General features: G+C 37.4%; 1 non-coding gene across 1 annotated transcript; it reads right to left on the bottom strand.

The window, feature by feature from the left end:
* Window positions 1-11,525: 11,525 nt before the first annotated feature.
* Window positions 11,526-11,632, bottom strand: LOC112183156. The gene has a single exon (XR_002929750.1). It is a non-coding gene; the product is annotated as a small nucleolar RNA R71 (small nucleolar RNA).
* Window positions 11,633-18,833: the final 7,201 nt, after the last annotated feature.

Genomic DNA, 18,833 nt, shown 5'->3' with positions numbered 1-18,833 from the left:
CTTTTATGTGCATTGCATGCTTTAATTCTTTCAACATTGAGGACAATGTTAGATTTAAGTGTGGGGGAAGGGATTTTGATTTTGTTTATATTAGGTTGTTAGTTTTGTGGGTTTATAAAAAAAATGAAAAACGAAAAATTAAAAAAGTTTGTGTTTTCTCTGTTATTTGTGCGTCATTATTTTTTTGTTTTTGTTTTCTTGAGTCTTAGGCCTTTCAACAACTATGATGAGTATATATTTCAGAAATCATGGCTTAAGAGGATCATAAAATTGAGATGATGTTTGACTTTATTCTTTGGTTAATAAGGATGTATGATTGTCATATGTATGTGTAGTGGATGTGGTTTTGCTTACATGGTACAGAAAAGAGCATGTTAAGATAAGTTTTTGATTCATACATAACCTATGTGAGATATTTGAGCCTATTCGTCTTTTCTTCGTTGAGTGTTAAATGAAAAAAAATATATGTCATCTTATTTTCTTGGCGATGATTTTGTTGATCTCATTATTCTTTCATCTTGATTGATTGCTTGCCATAGATTAAGTTTAATGGACTATAAAATGCTAGAATTCACTCTTATACTTGTCAAGACTTTTATCAATATATGCTTGGACCTTGGAAAGGATAAAGGCACCTTAGGAAATTATCACCATTGCCAAATAGCCATGTGTCCCTATTTGTGTATACAAGATGTACACCCCCTAGTTTAACCCCATTGAGCCTACACTAAGTCTTTTCTTTCATCACCCCCATAATCCTTAAACCCTAAACCTTAGTATAGTTTTATCCTTACCCATGTTCTAAAGACATAGTGGAGCTAATTTTTGAGACATACAAGAGGTTTTTGGCATCAAGAATGAAGATGGAGAAGAGAAGGAAGTTCAAGTGTGGGGGTAAGACTTGTCCATAGAAAAAATATATGTATGTGCCGTGAGAAGAAAAGAAGAAAAAAGAAAAAAATTATATGTGACGGCAATGAAGAAAAAAAATATATATATGATAATTGTTTATGGATTTTAGTCCCCCCATGTGGATTTGGAGTTGGATTTGAAGTGAAGGCCCATACAAGAAAAAAATTTGGTCTTTGTCCGATTCACAAGCATTCAAAGGAAAAGGAGTCTATGATGTTTCTATAAAGTGGAATTTCAAGATTGTCTCTCTACATCAACAAGAGCTCTACTAGGTTTTTAGGATACTTTCTGATTTCCTATCCCTTTATTTCTATAAACCCTAAGCCTTGGCCCCATTACAACCTTAATTATAAGACCTCTTTGATCCTTGAAAAGAGCAGCCTTTGATCTGTGGAGATGAGTTATAAGAGTTGAACCTATGGCTTGGGTTCATTTGTGCAAGTAGTTGGTATCTTTCATGAGATCATATTTGAAAAATATTTTCAGAAAAAGCTTTTTCTTTCTATTATATGTGAGCTATTTGTTTGTCTTATATATTATCTCTCTCACATATAACTTGAGTGAATATATGCTTTTGCATGAGCCGTGAATCTGAGAGAAGAAAGAGGGTAAACCGGTGAGGATATGAGTCATAACTTGTTTGAAGAATGCTGAGATTAATATCACCAATGTTGCCCCCATGTCCTACATGTTTATATGTTAAGTTATATGTTTTTGTTGACTCTCGAATAAATGTTGGATTGATTCTTGGTTGCTGTGCTAATCTTGATGCCATGAAAGTATGAGATTTTTGAGACTAACGTTGAAAGGCTTAGTGTGTTTTCATTTGTTTTGTTTTGTGTCTTTGTGTTTTTAGTTTCATTGTTTTGCTCGAGGACTAGCAAAGTCTAAGTGCGGGGGTATTTGATATGCTCATATTATCCTATATTTCTATGCCTCTTAATCTTGGAATTTATGTTTAGTTCTCCTTATTTCGAGTCATTTATGTTGTTATAGTGTTTTTGTAGGTTTGCCTCATAAAGAGAAGAAAAGAAGCCAAAATAAGCTAACTAGGATTGAAAGACGCCCAGGTGCCAGAATCTGTCTGTGCAGAACATCCAACTTCGCCGAATTACTGGGAGTTACTCAGATCGAATCAGATAATGAGCCTTATATGTATGGAAAGCTACGGATGTCTAGTTTCTGTAGAATTTTACGGATCTTAATTTTGATTCTTCTGGAGAAAGTTATGATTAATTGAGTGAAGATAGGTCAGACAGGAAATCTGCTCGGGAATTTACAACCATTCGTGGAGAACTCAAGTTTTGCAGCACAAGATGGTCAATCCTAATGTTTCAAGGAAGTTAATTCAGATGAAGATCCAATGAGGAACTTATTCCTACTTCTACAAGAGATATTTCAAGCTTTTCCCATTCCAAATGAATAAAGGAATCCAAATCCAAGTCTTACAAGGAAACTTGAAGCCAAAGATGAGCAGAAATCTTCCCTATATAAGGGAGCACGAATTTGCATGAGAGAGGGAGTCTCGGGAGCACAATGTAGACGCCTAAGGAGCAGAGACGACTCATCCATCTTCCCCATCTTTTCCCTTCCATTCTTTTTATGTTCTTTCTATGTTTTATTTAGTTATATTTTGCTAAACCTTTTTCTAGGATTAAGATGATGCCTTAGCATGATTATTTATGTACTTTGATGATTTATTGATGGATTTATAATTTCTTTATGATGAATTCTTAGTCACTATTTGAATTGATGCTTTATGTTTAAGTTCTTTGATTGATCACCTTAGGGCTTTGCATCTAGTAATTAGAATATGAATTTGAGGCGTACCTGCAATATAATTCAAATTAGCTTCTTGTGATTAAGAGTTGTGAATTACATTATTGTCGTACCTGAAGTAACGGTTTGCATGATTCTCTTGTTTTCTAGTACGTAATGAGTCCTAAGTGTTAAATTTATGCCGTACCTGGATAAACTGCATGTTAGGATATACGACCTCTGCCGTACCTGGAGAGAATCATACACTTAAGGAAAACTATGGTCTAAGTGCCGTACCTGGACTTAGATACGGGAATTGTCATCAAAAGAAACAAAAGAATCTGTTAATTGCATCGAAACATAAATAGGATTGTTAGTGGTTGATTCCAAAACTCTATGTTTTATTATATTTGCTTTTCAACTTATAAACTTTATTTTGTTTGTTTGTTTGTTTCACATTATTTCTTTATTCGAAAAATCTAAAAACAATACTTTGTTTATCTTAATTGTTCATCGTGTTTTTGTATTTGGATTAATTAGGTTAGGATTTAAATTGATTATCAATCCTCAGTTGGAACGACCTCGTACTTGCACACTATACTAACGACGATTCGTGCGCTTGCGAGTTTTAATTAAAATTTCACAACAAGTTTTTGGCGCCGTGGCATCAGCTGAGAGGAAGGAAGAAAATGAAAAGGAAAATAAAAGAAAGGAAAGGAAATGGCTGCACGTGGGAAGAAGAAGGAGGAGGGATCAGCAATGCTGACGTCATCATGACGTCAGCAAACTTAATTTTTTTTATATAATAATTATTATTATTATTATTATTATTTTCACTTTTTCCCTTTCTCTTTTTTTTTTTTTCCTTTCTTCATCTTCTCCGTCTTCTTTCTTCTCTCGTCGTCATGTAATTCCACACATACTCTCGGAGGCAATTGGATTCCGCTCCTTTGATGGCATTGATCACGGTTGACCCGCATTGACTATTTCGTCCTTTTGTCGGAAACTCCAATTTGCTCCAATTTTTGCACCAATTTCTCTCGTTTCCACACAATTCCGCTTATTTTCTACAAAATAGTAAAAAAAGATTAATTACATATTAATTGACATGGGATTGACTTATTTCTAGTGTTTTAGATATAATTACACGCATATAAATGAGTATAATCATGGTTCTAAGTTACTCATGTAATTCAAGATGTAATGTATGATATGTATAAAGAATGTATATAAGGCGTGATGGCCTAGCCTCCCATTGGGTTTCCAGCCATAAAAAAAAATTAGATGTTTATTTCAAAAAATTTCAGAGTTATCGACGATTCAGCAATGACCGTTTTATGTAAAATTATAACAAATTACTATATAACAATGTTTATTCAAGGTTTTCTTTTCATATATAGTAGACAATTGATAAAACAAACATATCCAAAAGTTTCACTTAAAATTTCCATATTTTTCTTCAAATTTCCATCATTTTCTTGATTTTTTATCGAAATCGAAATTTCCGTCGAAATTTCCGTTTTCGGGACCATCAATATTTCCTCGAAACTCGAAATTTTAGTCCTTGAAAAGTAGACGCCACCATTATTGCTTTCACCGACTGTTCAAAATGAAGCATTCCATTGAAGTGACTTATCAAACATAGCAAGGCATCTTACACACTAATCCACGATGGTGCAAGTTTGGCCCACTCTACTAGCTATCATCCATGGTACAGCTGTCAAGTGTCTACCACCTAACTTGAGACATCTGTAACTTGGTCTCGGACCTCTTAGCCATTGACTCAGACTTTGAAATACTGTAGCTATAGAAATTTTGTTGAGACTTCATTTCAATTAGAACCTCACTCAAACCCAAGCGTTAAGAAAACATTCTCGACTGGAATTTCAATTAAGTTGAATACTGGTCGCTTTTCCAACACTCAAACAAGTCTAATGGGTTTTCAGCTAGCTTATATTTTGATCTTCCCTCAGCAACTTTCTTCATCTACTAGAATAAACTTTGATTCTTCATCAGAATCAAACTAGACTAATAAGAAACCATACTGTGCACATATATTCCAGGAAAGTATGCAGAGGTAAAAAGCAGAGATGAAAATTTCCCAGCACTTTCGGTCAAATATCTTTCAATCATGCAAGTCAGCATTATTGACTAAAGTAATATGGCCTGCAGCCATGGGTCCCTAATTTCCTCCTTCCAGTTAGCTTTCACCAACTTCAAAAAATGGAGCGTACTGTGTGTTTTTAACAGGACTGTAGAGATGATATGATGGACCACAATGTGTTTTCTCTTGTTCTATACATCATCTCAATGTGTAGGTAATATTCCATAATGTTGCTAAAGCTAACTGCTTCAGGGTCCGTAACTCTGTATTGTATAAACTATTTCTAATTCTCTAACCGCGGTCGATATTTGGTAGCTGTTTCTATCTAGTTAATGATATAAGTGAATTCATACTTGATGATTGTATTCTAGCCAAAGCTAGGTAGCAATATATGACACCAAAACTTGCTTCCTTACTAGTCCATTTTACAGTTTCTTACTGCTGAAGAAATTTCTTAACTCAATCCACAAGTCACTAATTCATTTTACACATTAAGTTTATTTGAGAACCAGGCATTCTATATTTGCTTGTTTCCAATAATCAAATAAGTAATAAAAAAGCAAAAATAAACAACTTTATCCTAATATTTGTATACTTAATAGTTTCATAGTGCTCCATAATATAGGTAGAGCAACCTTGCACACTGAATAATAGTGAGAGAATCAAGACAATTTGCTAGTTTGGTGACTTCCTCTACTTCACTAATCTTTGAGGATCTTCTATGCTTTGTGCTCATATTATGCTTATATGCAAAGCAGCAAAATCAACATAATCCCTCCACAAACAACAAACATTCCGGTTTCTAATTTTTTTTTCCAAAAAATTACTACCTCTAATGCATTTGTAATCATACAGATAAAGATGGAAATAACATCCTTACCTTGTCTGCCTTCACATTGCCAAGAAAATTCCAGCACAACCCGGCAGATCCCACTTTCTTGTCAACTCCTACATTACCCTTCTCAATTTCAAAGCTACCCCACTCTCATTCTCATTCTCTTTACCTCGAAATTTGAGTTGGAAAAAAGCTCAATTCTTGACTGAGGCATTATGTCGAACACCTTCCATGCATTCACATGTAATGATTGTATTCTAGCAAAAGCTAGGTAGCAATATGACACTCCGAAACTTCCTTAGTTACTGATGACTACTTGGTCTTGGCCAGGAATTACTTAGCCTTCCGACTCTGCCATCACATTTCCAAGTAGATTCCAGCACAACCTACACTGCCCTCTTCAATTTCTTAGTTGCTTCCTCTCTCAGGCGTTACGTCAAACACCTTCCGGTCGACTCGGGTTCGAGGCCTTCGAATATTTCGAGTCTGCAGCTTGTTTTCTGCGTAATGTCCTTCACCCATCTCCAGGGACGTCGACTACTTGGACTGTTCGGTTTTGAATCTCTGTTTATCATCTTTTACCAGGACAAACGACATTTAATCCAGCTTAAAATGAAAATTACTGTTTTAACCTGTTACTTTCCCCAGAAAGCACATACGGTTAAATGTTATCTTTCACAACGAGTCCTAATTTCCTCTTTCTAGGACACCGAAACTTCATTACTGATCCATCATCTATGCACAGTGTTTTCACTGCTTAACAAATTTCGTTATCCGACAATTCACAAGACGTTTAATTCACTTTATAGATTAGATTTATTTGAGAACTCAGCAATTTATATTTGCTTGTGTTCAATAATCAAATAAGCAACTAAAAGCAAATTGAACAAATTTATCGTGACATTTGTACATTCGAAAGTGCTGCAGACGCGAGAGAAATATGTTGGATCTGCCCGAGGAATATGTTGGGCCGCCTCCCTCTCTGCCTATTTCTTGACTAGAACCCAATTCCACTTTACTATTGAGGGGATTTCATCTCGAGGAATCTCTCAAATAATTTGGGCTACTTGCCTACTGTTGAGAGAAAATTGCACACAGTGAGCGTAAATGTCACCCAACATAATTTCACTCGTATTCATTTAGTGAATAGAGTTTTTATTATTTTGGGTTCGACCCATTCAAAACATAATGTGTCTCTTAATTACAATCCCTTGTTACAGAGAAACACCCTTTGATTCCATTTATGAAGAAACCAATTGATGGGATGTGTGTTTTTTTGTTTTTGCGGCTGCACCCGAATATTTGAATGGGTTGCCTACGTACCCTTAGAGAGGGATCGAGCCACTCGTAGTGAATAGAGTTTTTATTATTTTGGGTTCGACCCATTCAAGACATAATGTGTCTCTTAATTACAATCCCTTGTTACAAAGAAACACCCTTTGATTCCATTTATGAAGAAACCCATTCAAGACATAATGTGTCTCTTAATTACAATCCCTTGTTACAGAGAAACACCCTTTGATTCCATTTATGAAGAAACCAATTGATGGGATGTGTGTTTTTTTGTTTTTGCCGCTGCACCCGAATATTTGAATGGGTTGCCTACGTACCCTTGGAGAGGGATCGAGCCACTCGTAGTTCAAGAGTTCTAATGAGTAAATGACTCATTGGAGGGCTTTGATTTTGGAATGAGAGTAGTGTTTGGGACGAATTTGGTTTAAGTGGGTCAGGGATTCGATTTTGTGTTTAGGATGCGGTTGCATGTAGATAGATTTGGTTCTAGATTGCCTACATACCCTTTGCGTGATCAAACCACATGTAATTCCGGCATTTGGGACTTAAATGGGTAGATGACCCATTTATTTAGAATTTGTATTTGGGACATTTGAAAGGTTTAGATCCCTTGAATTTTGTGTGATTTTGGGAATGATCTGATTTTCCGGTGTTGGGAGAATTTGACTGGAGTCGTGATTCATTTGGGACTGGTCGAATTTGACTGGTGGAGTCAGGGATTCTGTTTGGAGTTGTGGTTGCATCAAGTGGGTTGGTAGACTGCCTATCTACCCTGTGAAGGGATCAAGCCACTGTAGTTCATTGGATTTTGGATTTTCGGTTTTGTACCGACTTTCATGTTCGACGGATGTATATATTTTTGAACCAGTCAAATGTATTTCTTTTGGACACCTAATTTGGTAGAGTATCCGCTGATTTGATCCGGGGACCCGATGTGCTGATATTTGCAGTGGGCCTTGATTTGGAATGGGCTTTGAGCTGCAAATTAATCGGGCTCGAGCTTCTGAGGTAAACAAAGTGATTTGGACACCCACTATGAAGAGTTGAGCTTTATGCTAAGTCGTTGCTTTGTTTTTGTCGAGCCGAACTTTTGATTTTGGACTCAGTATTTGAAGTAGACCTTTACAGGTGGGCTTGCTTCCATTTCTGTAAGAGGCCTGGTGGAGAATACTCATTTGATTTGCCGCACCAATGCTGTGCAGAAATTGTACTGGTCTCTTTGGTGCCTTCTCTTGACGACTTGGAGAGATTTGCTTGCTCTCTTTGTTATTTTCTCGGGTTCTAGAGAAGTGGAGAGCAAACTCATTCTGGGTTGTGCTTTAGGCCCTGTTTCACCTCCGTTGTATTTTTGCGGCTTTGACATTTGAATTAAGCTGACAACTCGATGTAGTGCAGCCATGCTTCTTGGCCTGTCGACTTGTCGTCTGCCTTTGTGGCTTTCTCAATATGAGATTCATCAAGTTAAGTTAACTAATGAAAAGTTCTTGTCCATTAATTAACCAATTACTTTTGTCATTAGCTTTTGACACATGCATGATCAGTATGGCTTCATTATTAAGGGAAGAGATCAATCTTGGATGTCACTACATGGAGCGGTGGACTACATGGAGCGGTGGATTTTGTCTCCATTTTGCATTTTGTGTGATCTAATAACCAACAAAGACCACCAACCAGCTTCACCCCTCTGCCTTACTGATTGATTGGAACGGAAAATTCAACTCCGTTTGACTTTTCAAGTTGGTGTCACATGCCACAAGAAATAGAGAGACGTCCCTGTGGAGGTGTAATTAACCAAGAGCATTCGTGGCTCTATTTGATACTTGTTGAGGCAATTTTGCATTCACAGCAATGTCATTTTGCAGGGAGCGTTTAGCATTGGAATTCTGCTATTCATGAACAACCAACTCTATGCAATGAGTCATGTATGAGCAACACCATTTCAAAGGAGCTTTGAGCATTGAAACACTGCACGGGGATCAATTTGGAGCAGCTTCCCCATTGTTGTGAACTCCGAAACTTTGTAGTATTGTCCTTGGCTTGCACTTGCAGAACTGTAGTTAGCGGGCAATCCACAGGCTTTCACTTGGCAGCAGGCTTGTTTTTGCCAGCTATACGCAGGACGCACCGCAGAATAGGCATAAAAAACAAGTGCAGTGTGCTTTCTAGCTTGGACCTTGCTTCTGCTGTTAGCAAACAAGAAACACACAAGATCATATCACAAGACACATAACACACAACCTGCACAAGAACAAAAACAATTATGCAGCACGCCAGAAGCTCTCCTAATCTCAGTAGGAGTAATCACCTGGATTGCCACTCTCAATCCCTGCAGCCACAGCTTGTCCAAGAGCATTCATCGAGGTAGACATCTTCAACTATTAGCAATGAGCAGCTGCACAATGGAACAAAGTCTTCTGATAACTCATAATTTCATACATTTTTATACCCTTAAATGTAGGATGTTAGGCTTAGTTCTTGTCATTTTTGAGTCATTTACTTTGTGTTTGTGTTTTGTAGGTTAAATTGGAGAAAAGAAAGATTTGGAGCTTAAAATCAAACGCGAGATTGAAAGGGTGCTTGCTATCCTGAGCGTCCAGAATTGTCTCTGCTTTGTGTCAACTTCACAGATTAAACTGTACCTTCTCACAAGGAACTATCAGGCGAGCCTTATACCATTGGAAAGATACGGATGTTAGCTTTCTGAGGAATTTTACGGAAGTGGATTCGCATTCTTGTGGAGCAAGTTATGATGATTTTAGCGAACCTAGTTCGGGAAGGCAGATTCTGACGGATTTTCGGAATCTGACTTGTGAGGCCCAAGTCTGTTGTTCTTAGCACTTGAATGGAACAAGGCTGAACGTGTTTGACATATTTGGAGTAATTTCTTGCATTGACTTTAATAACCCTGCGTTCCTTTGGAGAGAAGAAAGCTATTCCAAGTTGGACTAGAAGACCGAAGAAGCCCAAGTCAAGTAGGATTGAAAAGAGACATACACGGCAGAAAACCTAGGACGTTTGGAGACACAGAAGGCACAGCATATTCGGCAGAGAACAAGGAGAAGAGAAAGCTCTCACCATCGCTGGACCCGAGTTCCTCAATTCTTCCATTGTTTGTTTCATGTTTTCTTTGATTCTAGTCATGTTTTTCATGGTTATGGATTGCTAAATTTCTAGGCTAGAGCTGAGATGAAGCCCTTAGTATGATTATTCTATTTATCTAGTTGGTTTGCTATTGAATTTCTGGATTTCTATGTTAAACTCTTAATCACCGTTTCAATAGAACTTTTATTCAAAATCTTTGCTTGGGATCAATAAGACCTAGGTTTTGTTTATGAGTTATTTGGTTGGAAAATATGATGCTTGATCAATGAGTAGATGTTTTCTAAGGTGCCAAAAGATAATTTAATCTTGTGATTTAAGAGTTGTGAATTAAGAACACAAGTGCTTGATCATAGTCAATATTCTTGTTTGCATGATTTTCTAGTTCTTTTGTGCTTAATGGAGTTGAACATGTTTGCTTGAACCTGATCATTAAGTGGAGTAAATCATAGTTTGGCTACTTGAGTTCTATACAGGATCAATAAGTTGGAATTCATAGGTTAGAAGAACTTTGGCATATGCTTGGCATCAATAAAGCTTATGTACGGAAATCTTAGCATGATATCTAGGGAATTCAATTGTTATCAATTGGGAAATAGGTTAGAAGTATTAGGTGGTGGATTCAATGCTTTAGCATCTTCATAATCTGCTTTCTTTAGAGTTTAAATCTCATTGCTCATTCTTGTCTTTAATTTTAGTTTTTCTTTCTTTAATTTTCTGTTTACAACTCAATCATCATAAAAAATCAGTTTGTTTCACTTAAGTAAAGCACACTTGCCATTGCAAAATTGTTTCAATCAGTCCTTGAGGGAATGACCTCGTGCTTGCACATCTATCCTACAATTGAATCGTGCACTTGCGAGTATTAAATTAAAATTGACAACAAGTTTTTAGCGCAGTTGCCGGGGACTGACTTAATTCAATTTGATTTGTTAGTTGTGCCATACTTAATTTCTGTATAGTTTTTTTTTTTAGTTTTTCTTTTCTTTTACTTATTTTTTTCGTTTGTTTTTCTTGTAGGTTTGAATTTTGTTTATGCAAGGTCGTCGATCCCAGAATTTAGATATCATTGTATACGATCCCGAGATTGAACGAACTCGTAGAAGACTTTTAAGGCAAGCAAGAACTCAAGCACAAGTTGTTGTTCCAATGGCAGAAGATGAAACAAAAGCATTGAAGGAGTTCACGGCTCCTACTGCACTCACAACATCATCTTGTATTGTTGTAGCTCCTATTCCTGCAGGAGTGCGTTTTGAGATTAGACCAGCAACAATCCAGAGCTTGCCTAACTTTTATGGGAAGACAAATGAAGACCCTTATCTCCATGTGGAGGAATTCAAAGACATATGTGGAACTTTTCGGTATGAGATATCAGATGAGCAGATCCGTTTAAGGCTTTTCCCTTTTTCATTGAAAGACAAGGCACGAAAGTGGCTAAGCTCTCTTCCCCCTGGTTCCATCAATACTTGGGATGAGTTGGTTAAAAAGTTCTTGTTGAAATTCTTCCCAGCTAAGAAAACTAATGCTCTCCAAGCAGAAATTTTTGGCTTCTCTCAACCTGAAGGAGAACCTTTTTATGAGAGTTGGGAGCGTTATAAGGATTTGTTTTTGAAGTGTCCTCACCATGGATTTTCTAAACCCCAAAAGGCTCAATTTTTCTACAGAGGTTTGAACTCCCAAAGTAGAAGTATGGTGGATGCTACAGTTGGTGGAAGCTTGATGGGAAAGACGGCAGATGAGGCAATTCAAGCTTTTGAGACTATATGTGAAAATTCGCAGCAATATGATCCTTATACATCAGTGCCCAAAAGAGGAGGACTATATGAGGTTAGTGCAAGTACTAAGTTGGAAGAGCAAGTTGCAGCCTTGGCAAGACAAATGAAGAGCCTTACTCCTCTATTAAATAAGGCTGCAAGGGAGACATGTGCTTTGTGTTCAAGTATTGCACATACCACAGAGGCTTGTCCCGAAAATTTCTTCAAGATGAGCAAGTCAACATGGTGAATAATTATAGAAGGCCTGTGAATGATCCTTTTTCAAATACATATAATCCAAGTTGGAGGCAACATCCAAATTTCTCTTATAGTAATAATAATCAGGTGCAAATGCCAAGGAATCCTCCCATGCAAAATTATCAAGGGCCGGTTGAACAAAAGAAACCATCCCTTGAAGAAACCATGCAGCAACTTGCACAAAATCAGATGGAATTTCAAAAGGCCAATGCTCAGATGCTCCAAGCTATTCAAGAGACCAAGAAAGAGCAGCAAGTTCAATCTCAAGCTATTTCTAAGCTAGAAGTTCAAGTTGGTCAGATTGCCACTGCTTTGAATGAGAGAGAACAAGGGCGTTTACCTAGCCAAACTCTTGCTAATCCAAGGGGTCAATTTGAGAAACATGAGCCTATGAAAGCTGTGATCACATTGAGGAGTGGAAAAGAAGTTGATATAAAAGTTCGTAGTCCAAGAGATAAAGAAGAAGTCAAATGGGGAAACCCAGAAATTAATGAATCAGCAGAGAAGGAATCTACAGAAGGATTGAAGCTGCAACAGCAATCCCGAAAACGCACTGATTCGAACCCAGCGACTTCTAGCACCCCAGAAACGACTTTAAGGTCTACTTCAGAGTCTCAATTTGTTCCTAAACCTCCATATCCAGAATTGCTTCAGAAGCCAAAGAAAGATAGGCACTTGACTGAGATTATGGAACTATTTCGCAAGGTACAAATTAATATTCCTTTGCTTGATGCTATTAAACAAATCCCAGCTTATGCGAAGTTTTTGAAGGAGTTATGCACTAATAAAAGGAAATTTGAAGATCATGAGAAAGTGTTGTTGTCAGAAGAGGTCAGTGCCGTAATTCAAAGAAGACTCCCTCCAAAGTTGAAGGATCCAGGCAGCTTCACAATCCCTTGCACAATTGGTGATCATTATTTTGAGCGTGCTTTGATGGACTTGGGTGCAAGTGTGAACCTGATGTCGTACTCTCTATATTTGAAATTAAAGCTTGGTGACCTACAACCAACATCAATCACCTTGCAATTTGCAGACCGATCAGTCAAGAGGCCAAAGGGAATTGTTGAAGATGTGTTAGTGAAGGTTGATAAGTTCATATTGCCTGCAGATTTTGTCATTCTTGAAACTGAACCAGACGCTTATTCAAGTGAGGATGTACCAATCATTTTGGGTCGTGCATTCATGGCTACTGCTGATACCATAATTAAAGTAAAAGATGGACTTCTATCTATGACAGTTGGTGACATGTCCGTGGAGTACAATATTTTTGAAGCTGGTCGACGTCCCTCTTAAGACGGTAAATGTTTTATGGTTGATTCAATTTCTCCTATTACTCATGAATCTTTTGTTTTGAATTCATCTCAAGATCCACTTGAAGTATGTTTGACACAATCTGGAATGGATTTTGATGCCAAGAAAGAGGTTGATGAGTTAGAGAAGCTTCTTAATGCTGCACCGGTTTTTGAATCAAGAAAGTGGAACCAATTTGAGTCTTTACCTCTGTCCACAAATAAAGTTGTGCCTTCCATTCAGCAAGCACCGAAGTTAGAGCTCAAGCCACTGCCACAACACTTGAAATATGTATTTTTAGGTGAAAGTGAGACACTTCCAATGATTATTGCTTCGGACCTTTGTGAAGAAGATGAAAAGAAGTTGATGCAAGTTCTTCAAGCTCACAAAACAGCAATTGGATGGACAATTGCAGATATTAAAGGTATAAGTCCTACAATGTGTATGCACCGAATCCATCTTGAAGACAATATGAAGCCAACACGTGATGCACAAAGGCGTTTGAATCCACCAATGAAAGAGGTTGTGCGTGCTGAAATTTTGAAGCTCCTAGATGTTGAAGTTATATATCTAATTTCAGATAGTCAATGGGTTAGTTTAGTTCAAGTGGTTCCTAAAAAGTCAGGAATAACCGTTGTGAAGAATGAAAAAGATGAGTTAGTGCCTACAAGGATGACTACGGGTTGGAGAGTGTGTATTGATTACCGAAAGCTCAACATTGCCACACGCAAAGACCACTTTCCATTACCTTTTATTGATCAGATGCTTGAGCGATTGGCGGGTCATAGTTATTATTGTTTCCTTGACGGCTATTCGGGGTATAATCAAATTCCTATTGCACCGGAGGACCAAGAAAAGACTACATTTACTTGCCCTTTTGGTACTTTCGCATACCGGAGAATGCCTTTTGGATTGTGTAATGCACCTACCACCTTCCAACGGTGTATGATGAGTATTTTCTCCGACATGGTGGAGCGATTTATTGAGGTATTTATGGACGACTTTTCTGTTTTTGGTTCTTCTTTTGATGATTGTTTGCTTCATTTAGCTCTAGTGCTCAAAAGATGTCAAGAAACCAATCTTGTGCTAAATTGGGAGAAGTGCCATTTTATGGTCAAGCAAGGTATTGTGTTGGGACATATTGTTTCAAGCAAAGGCATTGAAGTTGACAAAGCAAAAGTGGATTTAATTACCAATCTTCCTCCACCAACAACAGTAAAAGGAGTGCGTTCTTTCCTTGGCCACGCCGGCTTTTATCGGCGTTTCATGAAGGATTTTAGCAAGATTGCAGGACTATTGAGCAATTTATTAGCAAAAGATGCAGAATTTGTGTTTGATGAAGCATGTCTAGAGGCATTTAACAAGCTCAAGGCCCTCCTAACTTCAGTTCCTATCATAAAGCCTCCGGATTGGAACTTACCGTTTGAATTAATGTGTGATGCGTCGGATTATGAGGTGGGTGCAGTTTTGGGGCAGCGTATAGAAAGGCTTCCTCATGCTATTTATTATGCTTCAAAGACTCTAAATGATGCTCAGCTTAACTATTCTACCACTGAAAAAGAGTTGCTTGCGGTTGTATTTGCTCTAGACAAGTTCAGATCTTATTTGATTGGTTCCAAAGTAATTGTCTACACTGATCATGCTGCCCTTAAATATTTACTTGCCAAGAAAGATGCGAAGCCTCGACTAATCCGTTGGGTTCTCTTACTTCAAGAATTTGATTTGGAGATAAAAGATAAAAAAGGAAGTGAGAATGTGGTTGCAGACCACTTGAGTAGATTGGTGCATGAAGATGATGAAGTGGACTGCCTTCCCTTGAATGAAAATTTCCCTTATGAACAATTGTTTATGGTACGTGATTCTCCTCCTTGGTTTGCTCATATTGTGAACTTTATTGTTACTAAAAAAATTCCAGATCATTGGAGCAAGCGAGAGAGGGAGAAATTTCTTTCTAAAGTGAAGCATTATATTTGGGATGAACCATATTTATTCAAATATTGCCCAGATCAATTGGTTAGAAGATGTGTCCCAGAAAGTGAGTTTCAAAGCATTCTTCGTTTCTGCCATAGTTATGCTTGTGGTGGGCATTTTGGAGCCAAGAAAACAGTGGCTAAAGTTCTTCAAAGTGGCTTTTATTGGCCAACATTATTCAAGGATTCTTTTGAATTTTGTTCTTCATGTGATTGTTGCCAACGAATGGGTAATATCTCTAAACGTGACATGATGCCTTTGAGTAATATTTTGGTGGTTGAATTATTTGATGTTTGGGGAATAGACTTCATGGGACCTTTTCCTCAATCCTTTGGCAATCTCTACATATTGGTGGCAGTGGATTATGTATCAAAGTGGGTTGAAGCACTTGCTTGCAAGACTAATGATCACAAGGTGGTACTTTCTTTTCTCAAAGACAATATTTTTGCTCGTTTTGGCACTCCTAGAGCTATTATAAGCGATGGAGGATTACACTTTTGCAACAAGCCTTTCGCATCACTTATGAAGAAGTATTCCATCACTCACAAAGTGGCTACACCTTACCACCCTCAAACTAGTGGTCAAGTTGAGATTTCCAACCGGGAAATTAAAAATATTTTGGAGAAAACAGTTCGCCCGGATAGGAAAGATTGGTCTCAACGTTTGAATGATGCTCTATGGGCTTATAGGACAGCCTATAAAACTCCAATTGGCATGTCGCCATATCGCTTAGTTTTTGGGAAGGCTTGTCATCTTCCGGTAGAGTTGGAGCACCGAGCATATTGGGCAATCAAGCACTACAATTTTGACATGAATGCAGCCGGTGAACAGAGAGCATTGCAGCTGAATGAGATGGAGGAAATTCGTAATGAGTCCTATGAGAATGCAAAAATTTACAAGGAGCGCACCAAGAGGTTTCATGATAAAGTCATTCGTCAAAAGACATTCGAACCAAACCAAAAGGTGTTGCTATATAACTCTCGGCTAAGACTCTTTCCAGGAAAGTTGAAATCTCGGTGGATGGGTCCTTTTCTGGTCACAAAGGTGTTTCCTCATGGAGCAATTGAAATCAAGAACTTGAGGAACAACTCTATATTCAAAGTGAATGGTCAACGTCTCAAACCTTACTTGGAGACATCTTTTGACACCAATGAGCAGCATGTTTCCTTCACTGATCCTCCAAATGAATGAGCTTAAACTTAGTCTGGCTGAAGACATAAAACTTAGCGCTTGTTGGGAGGCAACCCAATGATTCTTGGAAGTAGAGGAGTGCGTGTTCAGCAAGAATGAGGCTTCTAATCATGTCATATCTGCTACCTTCATACCAGGGACGTTTCCTAACTCTTTTCTTCTATTTTTGTAGTTCTTTTTCATCCATTAGTTGTTTTGGTCGTGTTCTGTCCCCTTACTGTTATTGCTGCACTGCTGTTTTATATTCTGGGATTGCAGTATGCACTTCAACCCTGCTACTGATTTGTTCTTCACATTGCGGACAATGCTCAATTTAAGTTTGGGGGTGGGATTTCGTATTTTTATTTTTATTTTATTTCGTATTTTTATCTTATTTTAGGTCTGTGTTCTGTGTTTGTTTGACCTTATACAAAAAAAAAAAAAAAAAAAAAAATCTTTTTGTGTTTTCATTGAGTTTTTAGTTTTGTTTGTGAGTCTAAGTCTTAGGATTCTTCCGAACACCATGATGAGCATTAACTTCTTTCGGATTAATATTATGGTCTCAAGATGATAGCAAGCATGTATTGATTCATGATTTTAAGTAATTGTTAATAGATTTTTATGACCATTGTGCTCAGCTTGTCTTGCATTGATGGTTGGATTGGTGTTATGATTGAAATTTGATTAATGCATGCTAGGATGAGCTAAACTTGATTTTAACCCTTGTGAGAATTTGAGCTTATTTATGTTCTTTTCTTTTCTGAGTGAATTAGAATAGATCATCCTATTTTCTTGACATGGATTTTGCATGATCTCATCTTTTATTCATCTTGGTTGAGACTCGGATTCGACTTGCATATATTATATAAGGACAAATGCTAGAACTTGCCCCAAAGCCTCTTGAAGCGTATGGTTGAATTGCATGATGGATGGGAAAGGATAAAGGCCCTAGGATTAACCACCATAGCCAAATTAAACCTGTGTCCCTTTAATGCACACAAGTTGTGCAACCCCCTAGATAAACCCCCTTGAGCCTACATTAAGCCTTTTCTTTTGTCAACCACAAATTCCTTACCCTTTAACCTAGTATAGCTATATCTTGACCCTATTCTAAGGAGTTAGTGGAGCAAAATTTTCAGAGATTCATTATAGTTCAAGGTATTTTTGTAAGCAAATATGGAGGAGTGTTATTGTAAATGTCGATCCAAGGAAGAAGAAAAAAATATTAATGGCTATCAAAAAAAAAAAAAAAAAAGAAGCCAGAGAAAAAATCGAAAGTGGAAAAAAAATAGAAGAATTTTCCTTGGATTCGATAAGTGTTTTATTATATTGTGGTGTTTAGAATGAAGCAAAGGCCCAAAAAGATGACATCCGGCCTTGAGAAAAAGTTTCTTGCTTCATGTGTTTCGAGTTTTATTGCATTGAGGAAATTCATTGAAGTTCTTATCTCTCTACATTATCTTCGTAGTGCTCTACTAAATTCCTTAGGATTTTTGTGATTTCCCGATCCTTTCTTTCTTGAAACCTACACCCATAGCTCCATTGCAACCCTAAATAAAGACCTCTTTGATCTTTGAAGTTGTGTGTTCGATTTGTGGAGACTTGTGCAGAGGGGTGAGCATATGGTGTCACTGGCCTTTCATCCGAGTTTTGGCATTCCTTTCATGAGATCATAATTAAAAATATTGTCAGAAAAAGCTTTTCGTTCTTGTTTTCGTATGTGAGCTATTTGTTTGCCTTTATACATCATTCCTCTCACATATAACTTGAGTGAAAATGGAAGCTTATGCCATAGTCAGAAAATCATGAGTGGAAAGAAATTGAGTGCATCATTGTGAGAAATTGAGTTGACACTTGTCTGAAACATGAGGAAGTTGAGTTTCTTTTGTTGCATTGGTTTGATTGTCCTTGCACTAAATTTTGAGCATGATGGTCATCAAAATAGATTAGCTTTTAAGTGACGTTGTGAATTTGATATTGTGCTTGCTCGAATCTTGACTGACCATACTTGTGGGCAATATAAGTTCTCTGAGATGTTTGGAAGACATTAGGTCCATGCTTTGAGTCCTATTTATTTTTCTTTTCTTGTTTGCTCGAGGACTAGCAAAATCTAAGTTTGGGGGTATTTGATAACTCATAATTTCATACATTTTTATACCCTTAAATGTAGGATGTTAGGCTTAGTTCTTGTCATTTTTGAGTCATTTACTTTGTGTTTGTGTTTTGTAGGTTAAATTGGAGAAAAGAAAGATTTGGAGCTTAAAATCAAATGCAAGATTGAAAGGGTGCTTGCTATCCTGAGCGTCCAGAATTGTCTCTGCTTTGCGTCAACTTCACAGATTAAACTGTACCTTCTCACAAGGAAATAGCAGGCGAGCCTTATACCATT

The sequence above is a fragment of the Rosa chinensis genome, chromosome 1 (genome assembly GCF_002994745.2).
Source record: "Rosa chinensis cultivar Old Blush chromosome 1, RchiOBHm-V2, whole genome shotgun sequence".
NCBI classification, from domain to species: Eukaryota; Viridiplantae; Streptophyta; class Magnoliopsida; order Rosales; family Rosaceae; genus Rosa; species Rosa chinensis.
The sequence above is the reverse complement of the archived record's forward strand: the minus strand, read 5'-3'. Positions and strand labels throughout refer to the sequence as shown.